Source organism: Diabrotica undecimpunctata, chromosome 5 (assembly GCF_040954645.1).
Source record: "Diabrotica undecimpunctata isolate CICGRU chromosome 5, icDiaUnde3, whole genome shotgun sequence".
Taxonomy (NCBI): Eukaryota; Metazoa; Arthropoda; class Insecta; order Coleoptera; family Chrysomelidae; genus Diabrotica; species Diabrotica undecimpunctata.
This window is the reverse complement of record NC_092807.1, coordinates 50,233,676-50,250,517: the sequence shown is the minus strand read 5'-3', so window position 1 is coordinate 50,250,517 and position 16,842 is coordinate 50,233,676. Positions and strand designations below refer to the sequence as shown.

General features: G+C 32.9%; 1 protein-coding gene across 2 annotated transcripts in view; it reads left to right on the top strand.

Moving 5' to 3' along the window:
- Window positions 1–16,842, top strand: part of Ephrin (ephrin) — a 259,839-nt gene that overhangs the window by 194,561 nt on the left and 48,436 nt on the right. The gene's annotated exons all lie outside the window — the stretch shown is intronic.

The window sequence follows — 16,842 nt, the reverse complement described above, 5'->3', positions numbered from 1 at the left end:
TCTAACCTTGTCCAGTCCTTGATGTTATACAGCCAGGTTATTTGTCGTCTGTCAGAACCATGCCTTACTTCTATTTGTCCTTTCGTTATTAGTAGAAGGAAGTTATATCTTTATATAAGAAAGGTAGTTAAAGGGATTTTTGGTTACTCTAGTAGGTATTTTGGTCGCTCGGTTAAAACTAATAGCCTTTTTTATGAATTCTTTGTAGCTTTTACAGCAAGTGATGAATATATTGGATATAAATGATTTAAATAAATTTAGATTTCCGATTTGAACAAAAATAATGCAGGTATACTAAAAGTAATGTATACTATTATTACTTAACTTGGAAAATCTATTCAAAAAGACCATAAATACAAAATGAACATATTTTTCAAATGACGTTGGAATTTCGAGGACGTAAAGTAGTTTTATGAAAAATAAAATAAAAAAAGTATTACTAACCATTAGCAACCGATGTCCCACTTTTCGTTAGCAAAACAATCTATTAAAACTCACCCCCATTGATTTATTTGCTCCAAAATGGCCATTATTTAAATCCCCTTTCATATCCTTGACATTATCTGAATCTAAGATCTATATTCCGACATTTTTAGCTATTCCATTAACTTTTCAGCGCTTTCGGTTTTTGGCATGTGTGAAAAGCGTTCATTTTCTATTCTATCAGTTCATGTCGTTCAAGTAATTCCACATAGAAATCATAATATATCAATTTGTAGAAATAATAAATCTGAGATCGAATCGTTTAATAAATATGGAAAACTTATGAGTCAAATATGATGAATGGAACAAAATTGTTACATATAATATTCGTTTTTTCGGTTTAGATTCACGAGAGTTGTATTTTACCACTTTAATTAGATTTGTCTAATACTTATCCAATTGAACGTTTTTAAATTGTTCTGTTCTTGTCTTCCAAATAAGTAGTCCACATCTATCCCGTTGTCCGGGAGTCTAGGATATGAGGGTTTTCTGTTCAGAATTTTTTTTATAAACATGGATTTCATTCAAATTTTTACAGTAGATAGAAAATAGCTCAAAGATCAAAATTTCTTCTGGGAAACTCATTTTCCTCCCCCAACTCAGGGGTGGAAAAAGTTTTAAATAAACCATGGTGGTTGCTAGAATAGTGAATTTTAAGAAAAAATGTTCTTAAGAGTTTTTTCGAAAAGTTAACAATTCGTGACTGAAAGTTCACAAATTACACTTCAAAAAAGCATGTTTTTAAACGGTTTTTCTCGAATAATTAAAAAAATTTTAATTATATCAGGAAAACTGCTTTGGCAAAAAATTAAGCGAATGTTACTAATAATGGATTGATTAGTGATCAGTGTAGTAGTGTCTGGGGGCTCGAGAGATTGAAACCTCGGAAGCCCTGAAGAAGACATCAAAGAGGATGCCGAAAGCTCGAAAGCCGATATATATATATTAGTGGATTTTCTTGGGCTTAGGTTCATAAAAAAAATTTGCTAAGACATTTTTATATTTTTTTCGACGTTTCGGCAGGAAAGCCATGCTTTTTTCAAGAAGTTATATGGACTAAAAAAAAATTTTATCACAGACATAATACGGTTTAAAAGTGAAACTTTTGATTTACCAAGCATGTAAAATTCGGTGCTAACAAGTATACACAAACGTCACAATTAAAATAATATTAAAAGCATAGGACAGACCCACTAAGTCACTATCTGTAAAATGTATTTTAAATTTAATGTTGTTTATTGATGTTAGTTTATCGTCTACAGACAGACAGAACAAAATCGCATGTTGTGTATGAAATTCCCTGCTCGAATTGTGGTGGAGTATATATTGGACAAACCAGTCAGCTACTTAACTCAAGAATACGTTCCCACAAATATGCCAAAAAAAACTCGACCGCTCTCACAAAACATGAAAACGAAAAGAAACATAAATTTGATTTTGACAAAACCAAGATCCTAAAAACTGAACATAACAGGAAAAATAGGGAGCTTCTAGAGTCTATACAAATTAAAAAGAATAATAACGCAATAAATGATAAAAAAGATGTCAAAAATTTAAATAAGATATAATTTTAATTTAATTTAAAAACACACAAAAAGATAATCTCATAACGCCTATGATTTTAAAATAACTGATTGTTTAAACGATAAACTAACATCAATAAACAACATTAAATTTAAAATACATTTTACAGATAGTGACTTAGTGGGTCTGTCCTATGCTTTTAATATTATTTTAATTGTGACGTTTGTATATACTTGTTAGCACTGAATTTTACATGCCTGGTAAGTCAAAAGTTTCACTTTTAAACCGTATTATGTCTGTTAGAATATGTTTTTTTTTTTTTAGTCCATATTACTTCGTGAAAAAGTCATGAATTTCCTGCCGAAACGTCGACAAAAAATATAAAAATGTCTTAGTATCAAAACAAATCTTTATATATATATATATATATATATATATATATATATATATATATATATATATATATATATATATATTTGGTCATTAAAGCATCAAAAGTTTTATTACGACTGAAAGGAATTATTACGAGCACAACTTATTAAAGAAATGGAGTAAACATTTAACTTTATTCAGTGCTAAATGACGTTGACACAGGACTTAACCAAATATTTACGAGTGGCTGTGTGCACAAAAATTTTAAATTAACGATGAATATAACTACCCGAGTAAACTATCTTTTGTTTTTTTTTTCCTTGTAAGCTATTAATAAATAGGGTTTTTAAATCAGTAGTTTTACTACAATCTACAGTATACACAAAATATGTAATTATGTGAAAATAATAAAAAGAACGGACAATATAATATAATACGTGCTACAAAACTAGAATTTCATTTTAGATGAATAAATATCGATGCACAAACATATACTGCATTAAAACCTACTTCTGCATTATTTATGGGAGAATAACCACATTAATTAAATATCTAAGATACCTGCTGAATAGTGAGTGGTAAGTGTAATAAAATATTTTTTAATATTAAATTTTTTTTTTGACATAACTTCGTAAACAGCCAAATTAAATTAAAAAAAGATGCAGAAATAATTCTAAGACCGCAATTAACTAGTAATCAAATTAAAGGTGAGATTCAGTTAGCTGAAATTGATATTTCTTCATTGAAAACAAATACAATCATCGAGTTTCAAAAATCATTTAAAAATTTTTAATAAGCTATAGCTTTGTTAAGTAGTAATTTTGATTCTCTCAAGTTAGAAACCCAAAAAGCACTACAAGAACTGCGAGTTATAAAGGAAGTATCCAGTTAAAACAGCGAGCAGCTAGAGAAAATAATCCGTGAATTCAAAATTAAAGAATATTCCTGGAACTTGATTCAAGCAACCCAAATTTAAAAAACAGATTTATTCGGACCTCGGGTCTGATTGAATTGGCTATGAAATGAATCTGCCTAAATTTTAAACACCCTATAAAGTTATCAGCAATCATGTAATTTAATATCAATTTAATAAAATTTAAAGGGCTTTCACCCATATATTTAGTAGCATCAAACATGTATACCTTTGTAGCAGAACTGAAGATGGAATATTTATCCCAAAAACGTTGTGAGATTTAGTCCGACAGGGTTTTTTTAATAAATATACCTTTTAATAAAGGATTTTTTACTAAAATTTTTGTTAAGGTTCTGAAACTGTTTTCTTGCGGCATGTCTAAGTTAAATACTATGTTTATGTGGGAATAAGCCACAATTGATTGACAAGGTTATGTCATGTCAACAAAATCTGAGGTTGATTTACTTTTGCCCACGGTGTTACAGGCAACAGCCATATTTAGCTGAAAAATATGTGAGGGTAGATGTTTTTCCCCTTGGAAAATTCAGACTCTGCTTATATGTTGAGTATTTTTAATATGTGCTGTAAATGTTTGTAAGTGTGTAGAGTATTCCTGTTTACTGAACTTGTGATGTGTGTTGCATATGTATTATGTATGATAGAGAATGATGTGTACAGGGTTTCTTATTCTTCTATTATTGGGTATATTCTTGTTCGTGACTTATTTTGTAGTATTGGCAACCATAGGCAATCATTATATGATAGAGCCCAAAACACCTGCTCTAATGAAAATGCTTTTCAAGAAGAAAAAACCTGCCAATAGGCGGCGAGGTGCCAAACACGTATATGGAATTTTACTTTGGTGCGAAATTCCATGGTCCTTTGCCATATTTAGTACTTAATGAAAGGGCACATTGCTATTTAAAAGAATTCAATTGTTTTTCGTTACTCATTTGTTTTTTGTAATAAAAACAACTGTGAAATAACTTTTATATAAATTTTTTGTGTATACAATCGTTATTTACCGATATATGTATATATATGAATATATTCCATACATAATGGCAAATAATCAAAACATATTTTACTTATTTAAGGACGGTTTGCCAGGTATTATAAGTATAATTGGCGAGCATAATCATAATCTGGAATCAGCTGAAAGCCTTTCTTACCTTCGTCTATCTGCTGATACAAAAGAAAAATAGTTTTCTTATCTTGATAATGGAATGGGAATTAAGAGTCTTTAGTTTATCCCGAGTCCAAATTAGAATTTGAAATTGGCTTTAACACTAAACTTGTAGCAAATTCTAAATTAATCCAAAATATCGTACAGTGCAGCATTGGCATAATATATGGAGAACTGAAAATTTAGGACCTCGCGATGGAACTGGGGTTTTGGAGGTAAAGAGATTCTCGGTAAAAGTCTCTAAAATTACTGACCTTTTTGGTTTTTTAGTAAATAAAACAAAAAATTGAGGTTTATGAAGCAGAAGGCATTTTAGTAAAATGTAATGAAAACTCGTTAGCCGTCATTGTTGTAACATCTATTATACAACGACCACACAATCTTCCATTTGCAAAAGATGTTTTTTTACAGATACCACAGCTTTTTGCGATGCATTAAACCATTCGGTTTCGTTTATGTTAACCCTTTGTGGAATAGGAGCGTACCTTTGGCAGATATTATTACCAAAGGTCAAACAATTGAAGATTATGCTACAGCATACCAACTGCTCAAAGGGTCGATATCAAATGCCTTCGGTGAAATGGGTTATCCTAAAATATTTATTACAGATGCTAATGACGCAGAAAGAAAAACCTTAAAACGTGTTTGACCAGCATTACAAATAGGTTTATGCCGTTTTCATATATGCCAATCAATTAGATGCTAGCTGTGTAAAAAAAAGAATGAAATACCCCAAGACGAACGACATCTTTTATTCAAGACATTTTAGGCTATATTATTAGCATCGACTATAGAGAATGCCAGAGTCATTTAAGATTATTCTTGAAAACCAACGATTTCCGCAATGGAAGAAATATATTACTGAATATTGGAAAAGAAAGGAAGATTGGTGCCTCGCTTATAGGGACACATCAACACATGGCCACAAAACCAACAATTTCAGTGAAATAACAGTAAGGCTTTTTAAAGACATAGTTCAACATAGTAACAAAGCTTGTAATGCTATAGCTTTAATAGACTTTAACTCTACTACCTTAGAAGAATATTATAGTAGACGGCTTCAAAATTTTGTAAATAGTAGAGATGCAGCTTCAAGATTACTCTTTAAAAGGCAATTAGAAAAAAATTAAATATTTACCTATTAATATAATATATTTTCATATTTTTTACCTAACACACTGGGCACTTTCCCCCTTATGTTCTAATTTTGGGGGCATAAAATCATACTTTTTCGTCCGGTATAAAAAAAAAATGCACGTTTTCACATTTCAAGAGTTAAAAATCAACTATAGTCGTGATCGTGCGTACATTGATGTGCAATAGTGTTTACTATTAGAAATTACTTAAAAACTATTGTACTCAGCATAAAACACACTAAGGGACAGTACAGAGGCGCTACATTTGCAATTTATTGCCAAAGTTAAATAATAGTGAAGAGGGCGGTATCAATCTAAAATTCGATTAAGACTGCAGCCCCCACTCCTTGATTGTCGGTACACTTCGCTCAGGTCTATGGATGTACCCAATAAATACAAATCTTTTAATCTTTTAACAGTAGGTGCGCAAGGTGTTCCGACTCCCCTTTACAATTAGGTAATTAATGTAATAGACATAATAAAACTATTTCAAGTTGAATATTGCTTATCTGGTAATTATTCTATGAAATATAACAATTCCATTGTATTTACTAAAACTCAACTTGATTTCAGTTATTTTATATTCATAAAAGGGATTTACGATTTGATTTTTCATAGTCATGTACTCACTACTATAATCAGAGTCAATTTTTTAAAACAGTTACAATTTATCATTTTTGTAATAAAGTATTTTCAATGTTTAAACATTTAAAAAATAAGTATTAGTTTATTAGCACAGAGTAACATTTCAGAATGTTTTTATTGGGGTAGTTAAAAAAACAATGACTAGGCTGGTAAAAATATAGTAAAAATCTAGTAGAGCACTTTTGTATTCCCAAAAAAATTTCACATTTAGCTATCGTGAATGCGTAGCTTGTTAAATGTTTCCCAATAATTGTGGCTTAGGGGGTCAAAAATTATGAGGGTGGATAAAATTCAGTAAAAACCTGGCAAGCAATTTATACTTTCAGTTACAAGAAGAGTACAGTAAAATTGTAAAAATAGTTTATCACCTTAAATATTAACTTAACAGAATTATTGACCTTATAAGGAGTAGTTGAGGGGTGAATAATTACTAGTATGGTAATAAATTCATAAAAACCTAGCAGACCACTGTGGTATATCACAAATATTATTTTTGGAATTCTACTAGTTTTAACCATAAACCAGCATAATCGCTCCCCTTACCGGTGGTTTGATGATGAAAAAATATTAGGGTGGTAATAAATTAGTGAAAAATGGGTAAAAACATGCCATCGGCAAAAAGTTGTTTTTCTGAATTCTGCTAGCTTGAACCTTAAGCCAACAGAATCGCTGCCCTTAAGGTTGGTTTGGTGGTGAAACATGATTAGGGTGGTAATAAATTAGTGAAAAATGGGTGAAAAAATATGCCATAAGCAACAAGTTTTTTTCCGAATTCTGCTAGCTTGAACCTTAAGCCAGCAGAATCGCTCCCCTTAAGGTTGGTTTGGTGGTGAAAAATTATTAGGGTGGTAATAAATTAGTGAAAAATGGGTAAAAAAATATTACGTAGGTTAAATTGGATTCCGCTCATTTCTCCCTGCTAGCTTAAGGGTCCTTTCGTAAGACCAGAATAACTGTAAATACATAAGTGTATGAATCTTATTTAATTAGGATAGTCGTGATTATTAAAGATATTTCTCATACATACTCCACTATACGAGTTTTTCTTTTTTCGTATAATGGTACACCATAGATCTTGTAGGTGGCTGTTGTGACTTTGTTTTTCTCGATATTAAAATGTACCGATATATCACTTTTGTTTAAAGGAACACCTATATGTATATGGAACAAATGTTACTAAAGGCTTGTTCTGGCAATAAATCCTAAATTATATAACACTCTACTCTAGGAGATCCGTTAATACACATATCCGAAAATATTTTCGTATATGTGTCAGTAAGATAATCACTTAAGGAAACACTGAGGTAATATTTACATAATTACACGTTACTGGTTCTCTAGTGCAAACAAACAATAAAATTTTAGTACATTTTAAGAGCTAAAGGAACATAAAATATTAAAACGTATACTGAAACGATTCAATTTATCTTCCAAACATTTAGCGAATTGATGCTAATGGACTGTTTTTCGTGAAAGTTTTGTTTAGTTCGGCTTCCTGCCGTGTTTATTCAGTAACACCCATCATTGCTGCAGGCTGGTCTCATATCGATTTTTAATAAAGCCTGTATTGATAATTTATAAAACTAAAGCTTTCGTAATAGTTATAACGAATAAAACATATCGATAGAGTGTTTTTTCCGATTCAGTTTTAATTTTAATCGGGGACGAACCTAACAACTACCATACACATATTGAGCAATAGCTTTGAAATTTCGACCCCATTTAGATACCTGAACTAACTACTGTCTAAGAGGTAAACAATTAGTGAATTAATGCCATTACTAAAAATCAAATTACATCATATATAATTTATTTCATCGCGAAAGACATCAATTATTGATAAAAAATGAAATACATACATGGACACAACCCAATGACGTCAAAATATACCAACAAGACTTTGAGACCAAATTAATATTAAATACAAGGACACCTACTAAAGATATAAATGTTTTCAATGAATGCATGACACAAGCTATCCGAGAAAGCCAAAAGAAACATTGTCCAAAAATAATGAACGAAGATAAACTCAACAGTGAAACCAAAACCTCAATGAACCAGAGAAAAAATAGAATACAAAAAAGAATATAAACACAAGTAAAGAAGAAATAAGAAAGATGAATCAATAAATACACAATGTAATCAGAAGAGATTTAAGAAAATATAGTAACGAAAAGGATACAGGCAAGTAGCAGCTTGAAGGTATTTCAAAGAAAATTAAAAACTGAAAAGAGTCAAATAATCAAATTAGTAAACAAACAGGTTGAAATAATAACCAACAGGACTGAGTTGTTAAAAACTGTGGAAGATTTCTACCAAAAACTATACAGTAGTAGACGGAACACCAAAATTATATGAAAAAGACTACTGAAAAAAAAATTAAATCAAGGTTTTGAACTAATGCCAGACAAAACGCTTCGTGAAATCAGATAAGCAATGGATTACAATAAATCACCAGGAGATGATGGACTAATTACCGAACCCCTTAAGAATGGGGCGAGACTCTGATCCCTAAAATACAAGAACTTTTTAATTTATGCTTATATACGAAAAAAGTCGAAAAAAGGTAGTAACGATTCTGCTACATAACAAGAAGATAAAAATGACCTAGAAAATGATGGCTCGTTAGCCTGTTAAGCCATATCTACAAACTCTTCACAAGAATTATAACAACAGATTAACAACCAGGTTGGATAAAAAACTAGGCCTGTACCATACCAGCTAGGCCTGTAACAAATTTTAATTGCAATTCAAATTATCCTTTATGTTATCCTTTAAGTTGCTAATTTAAGAACCGATTTTCAAACACAGGGTGAGACATTTACTGTACATCACGCAATTTACTCAGTAGATGACGCAGTAAGCGGCAACGCCGCTTAAACTGGTAAAACATGAAATAAGCATAAACCACCTATCTAAGCAAAAAATGCGCAACTAGATGAGTAAACCTCTGCATGGGCGACATCTCAATAAGATCAGCTAAGAATATGTCGACAATACAGCGTCGAACTACTGGTTGACATCAGGAAAGATGTTTCCCGAGACAGACGGTTTCCTACTTGTCAGTCAGGGTCAGGTTATTCCAACCTAAAAATTACCTGAAGTATATTGTTAAAGACCAAAATGACAAGTGCCGATGGGATGCCAAGCCAAAGAAACCATCCAACATGTTACCAGGGGTTATCAGGGGTTTGTCGGTACTGATTATAAAGAATGCCATGAGTCAGCAGGAAAGATTATCCACCAAGAACTAGCTAACAAACGGGGACTTCTCCAAACCGACCATCTCCTTTATTACAAGCTATACTGATACCGCACTGTGCTCATGTGCTAACAGACCAACCTGTGGTACATAATAGACCGGATCTCATACCGGTTAATAAACTTTTAAGGCAAACAACGTTAATTGATCTGGCGATACCAAATGACAATAATCTGCTTGTTAAATACAACGAAAATATCGCCAAGTACCAAGCATCCAGCATACCAAGTCACCTAGTACTCGGATAACAGGGAAAGAGTCCCAAAAGAGCTCAATCCTTTTGATACCGTAGGTATCTGGGATGAGTGAATTTTACTCATAGAGGGAGTGTGAGCCCTATATGTCTAAATCTGGAATAACCTGCGGTAGTTTTTTGTCAGTTCTAATAATAATAATATTTTCGGTAAGTCTAGCCCCCCCCCCTATTATGAATTTGTAGATCCGCACCTGTGTATAGATAGCTATATACTTTCTTTCCGAACAGGGGAATGCAACTGCACCCTTGACCTCCGATAATGTAAAATGGGATAAAATATGTTTCTGTTAAGATAATTAAGTAAGTAATACAGCCAATGAAAGACTTGATGAATTCAAATTAAAAGTCGATGTTCAGTAATGATGTGTTACCTCCAATCTCTATTTAACATATACAATGAACAAACATTACAAGAAAGCCAAAACTACGCTTTTTCTACATTTTTCGAAGATGGAGTTATTATAACTTCAAAAATTATTTTTCGATAGTTCTATTGGGGCTAATGGGTGCTATAGTGCCTCAGATATATTCAAGAATTCTTCATTGTACAACATACAAAAAGCTGACAGAGGTGTCACTAGACTTGTATGAGCCAAAGCCGTTGTTAATACAAAATAGACTAACTTTGTTGACATACGTGACAGTGGTTGATGAAGCTTTTGGAATGATGGATAATTTTAATACGACCTTATAGGTGAAGGTCACTAACTTATGCTAAAAAATATTTAATCACCGTTTGATATTAGCACGCCGGTACGTCGAATGTATTTTTTGCATAATATGCAATAAATGGCGTATTTTACATAGGACGTTAGATGTTATCAACGGTTTTGCAGAAAAGATCGTAAAATCAATATGTACACTACACAATTATATCAGGATGAGGGACCTACAATTATGAAGATACCCTTCTTTCTGCACCGTTTAAATTGTCGTACGGCCGTAGCATTCTCCATGGTGTTTGGAGATTTTTGATGATCTACGACTGCCGTTCTGGAGGAGGATCGTAAGTTTCTTGATTCCATCTTAGTGTTCGTAAAGTTTATGTGATTTAGGCTTCTGCGTAGCGAGAAGTTTGCCCTTGCTTCTGTGGTCGACAAGGGGACACCGACAACCAGAATACTCTAACAGTTTGATAAATTTCTTACAATGACTTGTCTTACATGAATATATATATATATATATATATATATATATATATATATATATATATTTACGTTTAGTATTCTGAGCACAGTGTATACCTGGAGTTCCACAGAGATGCCGGCACTTTACACCTCGCTGTGTGGCCACGTTCACACTCCTCGAGAGGTACAAGAACGTCGAGAGAGTGTTGACTCTTCGACTGTCTTCACTTCGTATCACCACCTTTCGTAAAACAATATTTGTGATCCTGTAAGGATGGTTACTATTTCCGTAAGGTTTCTGGTGACGAAGTGTTACCGCAGCTCGGCCACTGATTGAAAAGCAATTCCAAGCCCGCTTGGGGCTTTTATTTGCTCTTGACCGTCAATGGCCCCAGGGAACGCTGTGTCAGTTCGACACGATCAGAAATAGTTATAAGACCACTGTCTTTTAGTATTTCAATGGTCGTGTCTATCTGGCCAGGGAACGTTCTCAGTCAACACGCCGATTCTTGTACCTCTTATGGTTCGAGTAATGTAACCACCACGGCTTCGTGTTTACTCAACCATTAAAAGGGTTTTTCGAAGTTGATGAAGACTTCTGTTTCGACGTCTTCGACGAAATCGTCACTTAATTAATAATAAAACTCAAAGTAATAGTAGTAATGGCACCAAACCAACAAGGTCTAGCGGGGCTAGTAGTTTAAGACGACTAGATCCCGATCGAAAAATGTGCTGCTCTTTTATACACTTTGTGTTTGCGAATTCGCAGCAATCTTCCGCCGGGAGGCCAATGACAAAGCAGGTAACAACGAGCTTTGTGATTGGCCGGCCAAAGTAACAATCGGTGTCGTGATTGGTCACTTTGGCGACAAAATGCATCTTTCTGTGTAAAAAAAAGGGCTGTCAACTGAACGGCGAACGGTAACACAGAAAACCAATGATCTCAAACGCGTCAGCGTAGCGTTCAACGCGGGCTTTATTAAAACGCTCGTTAACATGTGTACGGTCTAAATAAAGGGTATTTAGTTGTAAAGGTGCGTTAAGCGCTTGTCATGTGAACCAGCCCTAATAATGGTAGCATCTTTTAAGCAAAATACTTGTAGACAATCTAAATATACATGTATTCTTTTAATTAGATTATAATTTTATAGACATATAAAATATACAAGTCATAAATAACGTCATATTTCTTTAGACAAAAATGAAGTCCTGTATATTTTTTATTTGCCTGATTTTTTATTGAACTATAATAAGCCATTGCATGGATAAAAATTGATCTTTTTTTTATTTACCCACACCCCATTTTCATTATGCAAGGGTTTTGAAGTAAGCCTAGAAATTTTTTCACTCCTCTACTCAATCTTAATCCCCGTCCTCAAACGATCGGCGAAAGGATTAGTAATCTAAACGTCCCCTTAATTTAAGAAAGATTTGGCAAGAGATTTTACGAGGAGGCAATCAGTAGATCCATCTTGAGATTTGAGACACCGGCCACCTTAATTAACTAATCGACTACACCCAAAACAAAAAAACTTTGAAATTCCCTGTTCGACACTAGCAAAGAATTTTCTTCCTCCTTCACTTCCTTCTTTTTATTCTCGATGGAATTTCTTACAAGGTAGTTCATTAGTTGCTAGGTATCGTCAGATTAATTTTATCGGAATTTTCAATAAACCCCTTCCGTTGGGCTGCAACAGTAATTATCAAGATCGCAATTAAATCGTTTTTTAATTTTTTTATTATCTACAAATATATTGTAATAATTATGCTTATATTATTTTATTCAATTATACTGACTGTTTTTAAAATCGGTTCCTCTGAAATATTTCATATTTATATTTTTTTAACCTTTTTTAACCCGTTCCATGTGTCATACAAGTCCAGTAAATAATTTCCAATATCTCTGATATAGTGGTATCTGAACATTTGCAGAACATTGTAATTTTATTATTAGTGAACACGGTCTACTACACCGTATGCGATTATTGTTTACACTTTTGTACCTCTACAAATTTTATTCGGTAAGGTGATTAACGTTGTTTTACTTTTTTTCAGTATATAGGTACCTAGTTCTGCCATAAATATTTATACAAGATATTTAACTAAACTAACTAACTAAAACTAGTGATTTGATTTGAAAAATTTTATTTTTCAATATTTTTTGAAAAAAACTTTATTACTAATATAACGAACTACAAACTAAAAAAAATTATCAAAATGGTCACCATTTGCCTAAATACAGCAGTAAAGTCTGTTGGGTCATTCATCGATCGCTGTACGGATGATATCTTTAGGGAAATTGTACTAGAACCACTAGGATTTTCGGGGTGTAGTTAGAGGGCTCTAAATTTGTTAAAATGTCGCTCTGATAATTTTTGGTCGCTGTTTTAACACCCTTTTCACAAAAATGTTAAGAAGTGACACAGTCATAGAAAACTCCCCACCAAACTATCACTTAGATGGGATAATGACCTCGTTCGATTCTTGGCACTAGTTGGCGGGCTTCCTTGAATGACCGTGTATAAACTCTATCGTTTTGCTTATTGTAAGTTTCCACCACAGTAAAAATTTTTTCATCTGTAAAAAGGATTTCTTTGTAACGCTCTTTATTACCGTACAACGACAACACTGGTGTCTTGATTTTTTTCCTATTTTGTTTTAATGCAACGGTAAGGCGTTGTCCTGTTTGTCGTTTGAAAGCCTCAAGTCCCAAGTCTTGTTTGATAATGGAACTCATGGGTCTCGGCGCAATATCCATTTCCCGAGCCACGATTTTTTGTTTTCGCTCTTTCTATTCTGCACTTATGAAGAACAATGTCAGCAATACGGTTCTCTTTGTCTGTCCACTCCATCGTAACGGCTCAAACTAGATTGGAATGTTTGACGGGTTTATTGTGTATAGGTCAACTGCCAGTAACATCAACATAATTTTTAACTGCGTTCAGTTCATCAGTATTTATGGCAGGATTATATATATATATATATATATATATATATATATATATATATATATATATATATATATCTAACTAATAGAGGAATTATATATTTGGTGACAAAATCTAAATTTACTTTGAGATAGAATTAAAATAAATAAAACCATTAGACAAATAGCAGTAAACAATGACTCTACAAGAAGCAGGCAATAAACAAATTTTTAAACCAAAAACTGCATAAGAAATCCCTAAAATTAGTCTCTTTACCAACAGACAAAAAACCTAGTACTTTCTGCATATACAGGCAAGATATCATCAAAAATAGCCAAACACATAAAAAAGAAAGGAATAACGCCAGATTTCCGAACAAACAACAACTTAAGCAAATATATTAAGAACAAGAGCCAAAAGAAAAAGCACTTACATGTGTCGTCCATGTTCCCAAAAACTTACATCGGTTAAACGGGTAGAACCTTTAACAAATGGATAGCAGAACACAAAAGGGCTTTCAATAATAGAAAAACAGATTGGTTATCATTCTTATAACCAATTTCAAATTCTTTACATTCAAAATAAAGGCCTTAAACTATCAATATTAGAATCTTTGGAAATGAACAAATTAAAAAATACAGATATAATTCTGAATAACCAACTTGAGACAAACAGTTCTCCCCTCCTCAACTAATTCTATAATATAATAATCTTGAAACCGAAGAAGAAAATTCGATAATATCGACCACTTTATTCATAATTTGTAATGAAATAGTTACCACAAATTCTCAAAATTTGGCATTGTGGTTTTGTAGAATTTTCATCTTCCAACGATTTCCCTTGTATAAAATTCCCGATCATTTGTTATTTTCTGAATGTGCTATCCGTTTGCTTATTTTTCCGGAAAGTTACATAAATATAAATACTATCTATATTTTATCGTGACACTATTATGTTCAAGTAAAACAGTACGCCATCTCTTAATTGCATTGATACCATTAAGGCCATATTACTTGCCAGGAAAGAAATGAAACTGTTTTCTTTACATTAGACAAATTATTAGCGCTAGGCAACAATGTTGTTTTTATTATCTCACATTGTGTGCTTATTATTTTTCCTCAAATTGTTTCCTTAACCTCATAAAACACGATATAAACAATTATTATTCTATGGAGATACAAAGAAAACGCACTATAATAGAAAGCACCCGTTAAAGGTTTTATTGAAAATAAAATATCATCTTTGTATCTCAATCTTTAAATTCTTTGATGGCCAGATATCTTTTGGTTTATTTATGCGTTTTACTTATTTTTGATTAAATTGATTCTAAAAGCGAGGATACTTTGATTGTTCGCTTTCTTCTAGAAAACCAGACAGAATCAATTTAAGCGGCATACTATTTCAAGCAGTATACAGGGAATACTGATGATAAAATTTCTAGGATTTAATTAGTTAACAAAGTGAGCCAAACATGTATTTTGAAAAGTAATTTACAAAATATTAGTTTGAGATTCAATTACCACGCATCAAATTGCCACGAGACAGGCAGAATTACCACGTTATATAAAGAAATTTCTTACTAGTATATTAGTAAGAAATCCATAATGCAACTAACTGTCCATTTCGTACGTGTATTTGCATATGTCAAAATATTGTGTAAGCTATCCATATTCTGGTTTTTTAAGCGTACTCTCTCAGCCGGTATGAATCGATGGAATGAGTAATATCGAGATGCAAGCTCCCATCTTTTGCTGTACTGCTTGTCCATAGGTCGATTCTATACACCAGCGTATGCTAGTCTACATAGCAGATCAATTTAGATTTTACACTTTTACGTTACGTTAGCCTTTTTGTTTTCTGCCCAGGGTTTGAACCATCGATCCACTAGATCATTGACAGTGACTTTAAAGTATTTCGTCCGCCTGGCCCGTTTGGTTATCTGACACTAATAGGCGTCCTTCCTTAGGAACCTGTTATACGAGCGCTAAATTCACGTCAGCATCGGGCTCAACCGGATAATGGCACTACCATGGAGTAAATTATACGAATGACATTTCCGTTGGAGACTCCGCGTTATCTCAATGGCAAGCGTTAATGACGCGAAAAACAGGGAACATGATTTCCAAGTTATACGTAACTGCAGTTGCGTAACGTTGAGATCACTTTGTTCGCGTTGTCAGAGCTACGTTACGTATAAATTGATACGCGCTATGTGCAATGCGGGAACTGCGCGCTATTATAAAAGGGCATAAAAGGGTTCTTAGTTGCGCGCAGTTCACGCGCATAGCGCGTGACACGTTGCACGTAGCGCTGACAAAGTGATCTTAACGCGACGCAACTACAGTCATGTATAACTTGGGAATTATGTTCCCTGTTTTCCGCGTCATCAATGCGACGGCATTAGCACTTCCTAATCGGTTACGTAATGTGTAATTTAGGGAATTTTTAACGACTTACAGGTTTTGGGGAAGTTGATATTGGTTACAGTTATAATAGTAGATCATCAAATTACTAAACTAATGAAAATGGACGAACAAGTCGCGTGAATAGACAGATTTGCACTAGTTGTGTACATTATTTTTTCTACGTTAATGCAAAAATATTTTATACGTAGGTAACACTAAGTGTAGAATGTGTTAAAATCATATAATATGTACTAATAATATCCAATATGTTAGGAACAAGTTAAGTCAAACTCTATTTGTATCAGGTACTAGTATATGTAATATATGCAAGAAATATTAATATTTTTTTATTATTTTTCAATTGTATTTCTTGGTAAGAAACATCTAAATGTACTAGTACTTGGTAACAGTATATTGTAATTTTTTTCAGACTGAAATATTTGTTTTGCAACATTGAGGTTTTTTTGCAAGTGATGACCCTACGTATCCATCTAATGTCGACAACGTCCATTCGGCATGTCATTTGAGCTCTAATATATCTGCTTCAGTATGTGAGGAGAATCTTCTGAAGCAGTATATACCCCAGGATTCCCCATGTTTAGAAAT